Genomic DNA, 12,187 nt, shown 5'->3' on the forward strand with positions numbered 1-12,187 from the left:
AATAGCATGGTCGCTACCTCCTAGGGTTCCAGCCACTTTTACCTCCTCAACCATTTCCTCCCTGTTTATAAGGATTAGATCCAAGGTAGCAGTTCCCCTTGTTTTCTCCCCTACCTTTTGGAAGATAAAGTTGTCAGCAAGAGAGGATAAGAATTTCCTTGACCTGTTAGTTTTGCCTGAGAGAGATTCCCAACAAATGTCTGGATAGTTGAAATCTCCCATGACAACTATGTCATATTTTTTGGAGAACTTGGCCATTTGATGCATAAAGAGTTCATCCATATCTTCAGCTTGCACAGGCGGCCTGTAGTAAATGCCTACAATGGTGTCCTTTCCATTGTTCTGTCCTTGTATTCTTACCCAAACAGTTTCCACAGAACTCCCAGTCTCTGAAGCTTCAATCTCTGTGCAGATATACGCGTTTCTAACATACAATGCAACACCCCCTCCTCGTTTATCAAGTCTGTTTCTTGCAAATAAGTTGTATCCTTCTAGTCTTGTATTCCAATCATGTGTATCGTCCCACCAAGTTTCAGTGATTCCAATGACATCATATTTCTTTTCCTGTGTTAGTAGTTCCAATTCTCCTTGTTTGTTGCCCATGCTTTGTGCATTAGTATAGAAACATTTTAGTTTGTGATTGGTTTCTCTTTCTCCAATATTTTTATTAATTAGATTCTTTCGTCTTTGTTCTTCCTTTCCACTTCTATTAGCAGAGTTCTCAATAGCATTTGTCAGGTGTATGGCTTTTTCTGGTCTTTTGCTTCCCTTCCCATGTTGTTCTAGTTTAAAGCTCTCCTTACAAGTGTAGCAAGGCGACTTCCAAATACATGCTTTCCAGTCTTCGTAAGGTGCACCCCATCTCTAGCAAGTAGTCCATCGTATAAGTAGTTCACTCCGTGATCCAGAAATCCAAATCGTTGCTGATGGCACCATCGACGTAGCCAGTTGTTCACCTGCAGAATCTTATTCCACCTCCTTGGTCCATGGCCATCCACTGGGAGGATGGAAGAGAAGACCACCTGCGCTCCCAGTTCTTTCACTTTCTTGCCTAAGTCTTCAAAGTCTCTGCAGATGGTTTCCAGGTCGTTTCTTGCGGTGTCATTTGTCCCCACATGTAGTAGCAGGAATGGGTAGTCATCTGTAGGTCTGAAGAGTCCTGATATCCTGTCAGACACATCTTTAATTTTTGCACCTGGAAGACAACACATTTCTCTTGAAGTTATATCCGGTCTGCAGATAGCGGCCTCTGTTCCTCTCAACAGGGAATCCCCCATGACCACCACTCTCCGTTTCTTCTTCACAACATTTTTCTTTCTCCATCCAGGAGGACTCTGAAGGCGTACAAGGTTGCTGTTTGTTGGCAAAGTCTTATCCTGATGTATTTCTTCATCATTTTCCTGCGTGAGAGCCTGGTACTGGTTTCTGAGCAGTATGGGTGCTGACTGCCTCCTGATCCTCCTGCTTCTCTGGGTCACATGTCTCCATTCCTCTGTTTCTTCAGGTGCACTTTGAATTTCTTCTCTTTCTGTAACATGAAGAGATAATTCTGCTCTGTCCAAGAACTCTTCACCTTCCTTAATGATCTTTAACGTAGCCAACCTCTCTTCGAGATTTTGCAACTTTTCCTCCAACAGGGACACAAGCTTGCATTTGTGGCATGTGAAGTTTGGCTTTTCCACTGGTAAATCTGTGAACATGTAGCAAGAAATGCAGCTCACCAAATGGCTCCTGGCCTCTTCCATCTTGAGATTTCTTAAAAACGATGAAAGATGAGCCTATCGGCGCGCGGTTTTTCCGATTTCCTCTTTTCAGCTGCAACGGCCAAAACCCAGTGATCGTTGAGCTCGCGGAGACTCTTCACTTATCCCAGAAGGCACTGGGAATATGCAAATGATCTCCTCAAGACTCTTCCCCTGGTTTTCCGATTTCCTCTTTTCAACTGCAACGGCCAAAACCCAGTGATCGTTGAGCTCGCGGAGACTCTTCACTTATCCCAGAAGGCACTGGGAATATGCAAATGATCTCCTCAAGACTCTTCCCCTGGTTTTCCGATTTCCTCTTTTCAACTGCAACGGCCAAAACCCAGTGATCGTTGAGCTCGCGGAGACTCTTCACTTATCCCAGAAGGCACTGGGAATATGCAAATGATCTCCTCAAGACTCTTCCCCTGGTATATATGTAGTATGCATGTTGCATGCATGTGGAATATATATATGTAGTATGTATGTATGTTGCATGCATGTAGTAGATATGTAGTATGCATGTTGCATGTAGTATATATGTATGTTGCATGCATGTAGTATATATGTAGTATATATGTAGTATGCATGTTGCATGCATGTGGTATATATGTAGTATGTATGTATGTTGCATATAGTATATATGTATGTTGCATGCATGTAGTATATATGTAGTATGCATGTTGCATGCATGTGGTATATATGTAGTATGTATGTTGCATGTAGTATATAAGTATTATATATGTATGTTGCATGCATGTAGTATATATGTGGTATATATGTAGTATATATGTATGTTGCATGTATGTAGTATATATGTGGTATATATGTAGTATGCATGTAGTATATATGTTGTATATATGTATGTTGCATGCATGTAGTATATATGTATGTTGCATGCATGTAGTATATATGTGGTATATATGTAGTATGCATGTTGCATGCATGTAGTATATATGTTGTATATATGTATGTTGCATGCATGTGGTATATATGTAATATGCATGTAGTATGTATGTTGCATGCATGTAGTATATACACTCACTGGCCACTTTATTAGGTACACCATGCTAGTAAGGGGTTGGACCCCCTTTTGCCTTCAGAACTGCCTCAATTCTTCGTGGCAGAGATTCAACAAGGTGCTGGAAGCATTCCTCAGAGATTTTGGACCATATTGACATGATGGCATCACACAGTTGGCGCAGATTTGTCGGCTGCACATCCCTGATGCGAATCTCCCGTTCCACCACATCCCAAAGATGCTCTATTGGATTGAGATCTGGTGACTGAGGAGGCCATTTGAGTACAGTAAACTCATTGTCATGTTCAAGAAACCAATCTGAGATGATTCGAGCTTTATGACATGGCGCATTATCCTGCTGAAAGTAGCCATCAGATGTTGGGTACATTGTGGTCATAAAGGGATGGACATGGTCAGCAACAATACTCAGGTAGGCTGTGGCGTTGCAACGATGCTCAATTGGTACCAAGGGGCCCAAAGAGTGCCCAGAAAAAATTCCCCACACCATGACACCACCACCACCAGCCTGAACCGTTGATACAAGGCAGGATGGATCCATGCTTTCATGTTGTTTACGCCAAATTCTGACCCTACCATCCGAATGTCGCAGCAGAAATCGAGACTCATCAGACCAGGCAACGTTTTTCCAATCTTCTACTGTCCAATTTCGATGAGCTTGTGCAAATTGTAGCCTCAGTTTCCTGTTCTTAGCTGAGAGGAGTGGTACCCAGTGTGGTCTTCTGCTGCTGTAGCCCATCTGCCTCAAAGTTCGACGCACTGTGCGTTCAGAGATGCTCTTCTGCCTACCTTGGTTGTAACGGGTGGCAATTTGAGTCACTGTTGCCTTTCTATCAGCTCGAACCAGTCTGCCCATTCTCCTCTGACCTCTGGCATCAACAAGGCATTTCCGGCCACAGAACTGCCGCTCACTGGATTTTTTTTCTTTTTCGGACCATTCTCTGTAAACCCTAGAGATGGTTGTGCGTGAAAATCCCAGTAGATCAGCAGTTTCTGAAATTCTCAGACCAGCCCTTCTGGCACCAACAATCATGCCACGTTCAAAGGCACTCAAATCACCTTTCTTCCCCATACTGATGCTCGGTTTGAACTGCAGGAGATTGTCTTGACCATGTCTACATGCCTAAATGCACTGAGTTGCCGCCATGTGATTGGCTGATTAGAAATTAAGTCTTAACACACAGTTGGACAGGTGTACCTAATAAAGTGGCCAGTGAGTGTATGTAGTATGTATGTTGCATGCATGTAATTTATATGTAGTATGTTGCATGTAGTATATATGTTGTATATATGTGTGTTGCATGCATGTAGTATATGTTGTATATATGTAGTATGCATGTTGCATGCAGTATATATGTTGTATGTATGTTGCATGCATGTAGTATATATGTGGTATATATGTAGTATGCATGTGGTATATATGTAGTATGTATGTTGCATGCATGTAGTATATATGTAGTATGCATGTTGCATGCAGTATATATGTATGTTGCATGCATGTAGTATATATGTGGTATGTATGTATGTTGCATGCATGTAGTATATATGTGGTATATATTTAGTATGCATGTTGCATGCTTGTAGTATATATGAAGTATATATATATGTTGCATGCATGTAGTATATATGTTGTATATATGTAGTATGCATGTTGCATGCAGTATATATGTTGTATGCATGTTGCATGCATGTTGTATATATGTGGTATATATGTAGTATGCATGTGGTATATATGTAGTATGTATGTTGCATGCATGTAGTATATATGCAGTATGCATGTTGCATGTAGTATATATATGTTGCATGCATGTAGTATATATGTGGTATATATGTAGTATGCATGTTGCATGCATGTAGTATATATGTTGTATGTATGTATGTTGCATGCATGTGGTATATATGTAGTATGCATGTTGCATGCATGTAGTATATATGTTGTATATATGTATGTTGCATGCATGTGGTATATATGTAGTATGCATGTAGTATATATGTGGTATATATGTAGTTTGCATGCTGCATGCATGTGGTATATATGTAGTATGTATGTTGCATGCATGTAGTATGCATGTTGCAAGTAGTATATATGCATGTTGCATGCATGTAGTATATATGTAGTATGCATGTTGCATGTATGTAGTATAAATGTTATATGTATGTAGCATGCATGTAGTATATATGTGGTATATATGTAGTATGCATGTTGCATGCATGTAGTATATATGTAGTATGCATGTTGCATGCTTGTAGTATATTTGTAGTATGTATATGCATGTAGTATATATGTATGTTGCATGCATGTAGTATATATGTGGTATATATGTAGTATGCATGTTGCATGCATGTGGAATATATACGTAGTATGTATGTATGTTGCATGCAAGTAGTATATATGTGGTATATATGTAGTATGCATGTTGCATGCATGTGGAATATATATGTAGTATGTATGTATGTTGCATGCATGTAGTAGATATGTAGTATGCATGTTGCATGTAGTATATATGTATGTTGCATGCATGTAGTATATATGTAGTATATATGTAGTATGCATGTTGCATGCATGTGGTATATATGTAGTATGTATGTATGTTGCATATAGTATATATGTATGTTGCATGCATGTAGTATATATGTAGTATGCATGTTGCATGCATGTGGTATATATGTAGTATGTATGTAGTATGTATGTTGCATGTAGTATATAAGTATTATATATGTATGTTGCATGCATGTAGTATATATGTGGTATATAAGTATTATATATGTATGTTGCATGCATGTAGTATATATGTGGTATATATGTAGTATGCATGTTGCATGCATGTAGTATATATGTTGTATATATGTATGTTGCATGCATGTAGTATATATGTATGTTGCATGCATGTAGTATATATGTAGTATGCATGTTGCATGCATGTAGTATATATGTAGTATGTATGTTGAATGTGGTATATATGTAGTATATATGTATGTTGCATGCATGTAGTATATATGTGGTATATATGTAGTATGCATGTTGCATGCATGTAGTATATATGTTGTATATATGTATGTTGCATGCATGTGGTATATATGTAGTATGCATGTAGTATGTATTGTAGGGATGTGACTCGCTTAGGTGCAGCGGGAGACAAACATGAGGCACATTCCTTTAAAATTTCACCAGGTTTATTACTCCATAAACCAGAGACAGCATAACACTGAAATGTAACCTTCACTTCAGGCAAAGGAACAGAAAGGTCCGTGGCTTCAGACTTGGACTGAGAGTCTCAGCACATGCTGGGAGGTGTAGTCCTCCCCATATACAACTAATATACCCAGCTCAGGGCAATGTCCAGAGCAGCGCTATATCTGCAGCCGCAGACCCAGGAAGGCTTCTCCTTCCTTAGCACACAGGCCCCTCTCTGTAGTGTCCCACCTGGACACAGGGAAGTCTATCCACACTCTCACAGACTCCCACCACTCTCTCACATGTGCCAAACACCTCAATTACATAGCCCTGTAACCACACCCAAAGGGGATCACATGGCTATGACATCACCAAAGGTTGTATAGACACACAGGCTTCCCTGACACAGTGTAACAGAAAGATCAGCAGTACCTCTGCTGATCAATACACCCTGGAGCCTGCATCCCAAGGCCACCCACCTTGAGACCCACAATGGTCATTTAGGACCCTGCTCCTGTTACCACACTGAATGTGCCTGTACACCCGTCCTGGGACACCCACACAGCGCCCCCTAGCCGACACAGTGGTAACTACACCACATACCTCCCCCCTCTGTTCAAACTTGTGGGGTTGAACACATGACATCACCCAGGTATCTTGAGACCTGGCACCCATGTCACCTTCCCCTACAAGTCGAGAGGACCATCTCCGTCTGTTTCGGTAGTCAAACTGCCTCATATTCACGTTAGGCCTCCCCCGCCCCCAGCGGTCAGTATCTCGGCCTTGGGCTTTGGCCTTCCCATCAACGTCCGTCAGTGTGATCAGACACTCTTTAGTCTCCACCTGTTTGCAGTGCGCTCCGACACCCGACCTTTCTCTCACCGGCCGGCTCTCCCAGTTCACACTGTCATGAGTCCCACGTCCAGCTGGGCCAACTGGCTGGTCTGAGTCTGACCCTCTGTCACTATGTCCACCACCGGGTCTCGTGCCTATGCTACTACGATTAGAACGGCCACTTGCGGACTCTCGACGTTCTTGCCTTCGACTACCTGTCCTTTCATTCCTTGGAGGATCCCTTCGGGTCCTTACACCTTGGGTTGGAGGTGGACGCCACCTGACGTTCTCTATCTGCTCATTCAGCTGCAGTCGATCCTGTCTTAGCTGCTCAATCTCCTTCAGGTACGCTACCCGATATTCCAGGAGCATGCGAAGCTTCCCAATGCTTTCCACCGAACCAACCACAATGACAGGAACCATGTCATCTTCAATAACGACTTGGATTTCACCAGCAGGTGGGATCCTCACTCTCTTCACACAGGATCGATTCACCATCTCCTGCATCACCTTTCCAAGTCTGCCAACGACTTTCCCCACCAGATTTCTGGGTACCGGAATTATGTCTTCCACAAAGCCCAGCCGACTTTGTGCTTCCCTTGCAAGCTCCAGACGTCGAGCGGCTTTCCTATTACGCTCCACGAGCATCTGTTTCGTGCGGAGACATTGTAGGTGCATCTCCTTCAGGACAGCCACCCTTCTCTCTGTGTCTTCCGTTTCTGCCAGTATCACCAACTGGTCTGTTTCTGGTGCCCAGCTCACACTATAATAATCTTTATTTTTATATAGCGCTAACATATAGGCCTTTACTGCCTTTTTAAAGGTCTCATGCACACCTTCGCTGGCACACGCTTCTCGCACGTCTTCGGGTACCTCCATCACGCACTTGAAGGTCATGGACTTGCTCTCATCCTGGACAGATGGCTCTGGGTTCCCCACGGACACTTCCCTCAAGGTATCTGCCAAGACCGGGTGACTGTCTTGTGCAGCTCTTGGTTCACCATCTTCCTGAGATTTACAGTCTTCAGGACCCTTTTCTAAGATGGGCTTTGGCAGTTCTGCCTTGCTATCAGTCGGGCACGGCCGCTGTACGTCTTCACCCATCCACTTCTTCTGCAGAAGACCTTTTACTACTCCACTGAGTTCTTGCAGAACTTTATCTCGCTCCTCTGCCAGGTAGCGATGCTGATCCTCTCTCCTGAGAATCTCCTGTTGATGCTTCTCTTGGGCCTCTCTGAGCACCTCCATATCTTCCAACAGGGTCTTGTTCATGGTTTTACATGCTGACAGGTGACCTCTGAGCTCAGAGACTTCCTTCTCCAGCTCATCCACTCTGTGCTCAGCTGCTTGCCTTAGGACTCTTTCCCGTTCGACATGTTCTGTTACAGTCTCCTTTATCAGCTGTATCTCATGATCTTGTTCTCTTTTGGCCAGCACGTGTCTCACCACTACCTCTTTAATTATATCATCAAAGGGTACCACTGGGTCAGTCACACCAGTCGAGTGAACCCTCCAGTTACCGTCCAGCACCAATGTGTCTAGTCCAGTAGTCTCATCTCCCAGCCCACCATCTGTCTTATCACGAGACGTCAGGTCCGTCAGTTGGGCAGATGTACTTCTTCCTCTGGTCAGTTCTACCTCTGACCTGTCCATGTCAGGAGCCGTCACTGTCTCAGTGTCCGCTGGCCCCACAGTCGAAGCATCTCCATTGTCAGACCAAACGTCATCAAACAAAAGAAAGTCCCGGCCCCTCTCCCAGGCATAGACTAAGTCCCGTGGTATCCCTCTACCTTGGCACTCACCACCTTTGGTCCCCTCAAACACTACTGTGTCTACTGCGTAGTTCACCGTGACCCCGTGTTTACAGCGAACCCTGACGTTTTTCTCGGTCAGAGAGAAAACGAGAGGCGTTCCTGTCAGAGTCACCTGACTCTCTGAGTCCAGCCGACCAAAGGCTCCTTCCCGGTGCAGCATCACTGTACACATCTGTGGCCCGTCATTACTACCTGGAAAGGATATTCCACATTCTGAAAAAGACCTGCACATACACTGCGGTACTCCAGACGTACCTACTGAGTCACCTAGTGCTGTCACTTCTTCAAACTTGGCCCCTTTCTGGACCACCACCCCGCTTTGGGTTGCCACTCCAATTTGGGTCACCGCCCCCTTTTGGGACTCCACCCCCTTTTGGGTTATCACTCCAATTTGGGTCACCTCCCCCTTTTGTGACTCCACCCCTTTTTGGGTTACCACTCTAATTTGGGTCACCGCCCCCTTTTGGGACTCCACCCCTTTTTTGGTTACCACTCCCTTTTGGGTCACCGCCCCCTTTTGGGATTTCCCCATGTCCGTTCTGCAGAACTTCTTATGCCACAGTTCACACAGTACAGTTTGTCTCTCACGATACCACACAAGTCTTTGCTGGCACCACCACAGCTCCTGCTGTCACTGATCACCGGCACCTCCGGCTGCTGTTCACACACATACACAGCGGCTGGTGTCACTGCAGCTCCTGCTGCTCCATCTTCGTGGACCCGCTGATCCACCGGAAGCCGCTTGTCACCTTCGTAACCCCGCCGGGTTACTGGAAGCCGCTTGTCACCCTCAAAGATAAAAAAGCCACAAAAGTGCGCCCATAGGGCCTTACCAGTGCAGGTATAATGGGTTATGCAGCAATAATACAGGGTACTCACCCTCAATAGTTGTGTAAAGCCACAACTGCTGTACCCGCTTAGTCACATGCAATAAAGCTGCAGCAGGATGGTGTAGACAGACAGCGTCTGCTACCAATGCTCCCAGGGCAGATCCCTTAAAGAAAACACCAGGTCCCTGTGCTGCGAGACCTTCGTGACCCCACTGAGCCACAGCAAGCACCTTCAGGTTTTGCAGAGGAAAAGAAAAAAAAAAAAAAAAAAAAGAAAAAAAAAAAAAACACATGCACAGTCTCTCACATGTCCTGTTCGTGTGCCACTCAGGACGTACCGTCTCCACCTGAGACCGTCCAACACACAGGGCACACCGGGTGCTATTCAGGGAGCCGACCCTCCTCCCAGGGTCTCCCAACACACCAGCCTCACCAGGTCCAGGGGCTCAGCGGGTGCTCTTCAGGACATCCGTCTCCGCCTGAGACTGCCCAACACACGCCTCATCAGGTCCAAGGTCATAGCACGTGTTCCAGGGATCCAATTCCTCCCAGAACCTCCCAACACTGACCCTCCAGGACCTTGCTCACTGACCCCTCCAGGAACACAGTCTCTTTCTGACCCTGGTCAGTGCAACACAGACTCCTGTCTGTTACCTGTGTCGGCCACACAGGTTCCTGGACGCCTCTTCTCCTCAGAGGTATCCCACAAATATTAATACAGTCACTTTCTCTGACCTCGGTCAGTATTACTCACGGTTGTCAGACCGTCTGCTCTCCTGGCTCAGAATCGCCAGCACTGCCACACGTGCTTCTGGGAGTCGCTGCCCGCATTCTGTCACCAATTGTAGGGATGTGACTCGCTTAGGTGCAGCGGGAGACAAACATGAGGCACGTTCCTTTAAAATTTCACCAGGTTTATTACTCCATAAACCAGAGACAGCATAACACTGAAATGTAACCTTCACTTCAGGCAAAGGAACAGAAAGGTCCGTGGCTTCAGACTTGGACTGAGAGTCTCAGCACATGCTGGGAGCTGTAGTCCTCCCCATATACAACTAATATACCCAGCTCAGGGCAATGTCCAGAGCAGCGCTATATCTGCAGCCGCAGACCCAGGAAGGCTTCTCCTTCCTTAGCACACAGGCCCCTCTCTGTAGTGTCCCACCTGGACACAGGGAAGTCTATCCACACTCTCACAGACTCCCACCACTCTCTCACATGTGCCAAACACCTCAATTACATAGCCCTGTAACCACACCCAAAGGGGATCACATGGCTATGACATCACTAAAGGTTGTATAGACACACAGGCTTCCCTGACACAGTGTAACAGAAAGATCAGCAGTACCTCTGCTGATCAATACACCCTGGAGCCTGCATCCCAAGGCCACCCACCTTGAGACCCACAATGGTCATTTAGGACCCTGCTCCTGTTACCACACTGAATGTGCCTGTACACCCGTCCTGGGACACCCACACAGCGCCCCCTAGCCGACACAGTGGTAACTACACCACAGTATGTAGTATGTATGTATGTTGCATGCATGTAGTATATATGTAGTATGTATGTTGCATGCATGTAATTTATATGTAGTATGTATGTTGCATGTAGTATATATGTTGTATATATGTGTGTTGCATGCATGTAGTATATGTTGTATATATGTAGTATGCATGTTGCATGCACTATATAGGTTGTATGTATGTTGCATGCATTTAGTATATATGTAGTATGTATGTTGCATGCATGTAATTTATATGTAGTATGTATGTTGCATGTAGTATATATGTTGTATATATGTGTGTTGCATGCATGTAGTATATGTTGTATATATGTAGTATGCATGTTGCATGCACTATATAGGTTGTATGTATGTTGCATGCATGTAGTATATATGTGGTATATATGTAGTATGCATGTGGTATATATGTAGTATGTATGTTGCATGCATGTAGTATATATGTGGTATATATGTAGTATGCATGTGGTATATATGTAGTATGTATGTTGCATGCATGTAGTATATATGTAGTATGCATGTTGCATGTAGTATATATGTATGTTGCATGCATGTAGTATATATGTGGTATATATGTAGTATGCATGTTGCATGCATGTAGTATATATGTTGTATGTATGTATGTTGCATGCATGTAGTATATATGTGGTATATATTTAGTATGCATGTTGCATGCTTGTAGTATATATGAAGTATATATATATGTTGCATGCATGTAGTATATATGTTGTATGTATGTTGCATGTAGTATATATGTTGTATATATGTATGTTGCATGCAAGTAGTATATGTTGTATATATGTAGTATGCATGTTGCATGCAGTATATATGTTGTATTCATGTTGCATGCATGTTGTATATATGTGGTATATATGTAGTATGCATGTGGTATATATGTAGTATGTATGTTGCATGCATGTAGTATATATGCAGCATGCATGTTGCATGTAGTATATATGTATGTTGCATGCATGTAGTATATATGTGGTATATATGTAGTATGCATGTTGCATGCATGTAGTATATATGTTGTATGTATGTATGTTGCATGCATGTAGTATATATGTGGTATATATGTAGTATGCATGTTGCATGCATGTAGTATATATGTTGTATATATGTATGTTGCATGCATGTGGTATATAAGTAGTATGCATGTAGTATATATGTAGTATATATGTTGCATGCATGTAGAATATATGTATTATGTATGTTGCATGTAGTATAAATGTT

The sequence above is a fragment of the Dendrobates tinctorius genome, unplaced genomic scaffold, assembly GCF_039654945.1.
Source record: "Dendrobates tinctorius isolate UK_male_01 unplaced genomic scaffold, ASM3965494v1 ptg000021l, whole genome shotgun sequence".
Classification (NCBI taxonomy): Eukaryota; Metazoa; Chordata; class Amphibia; order Anura; family Dendrobatidae; genus Dendrobates; species Dendrobates tinctorius.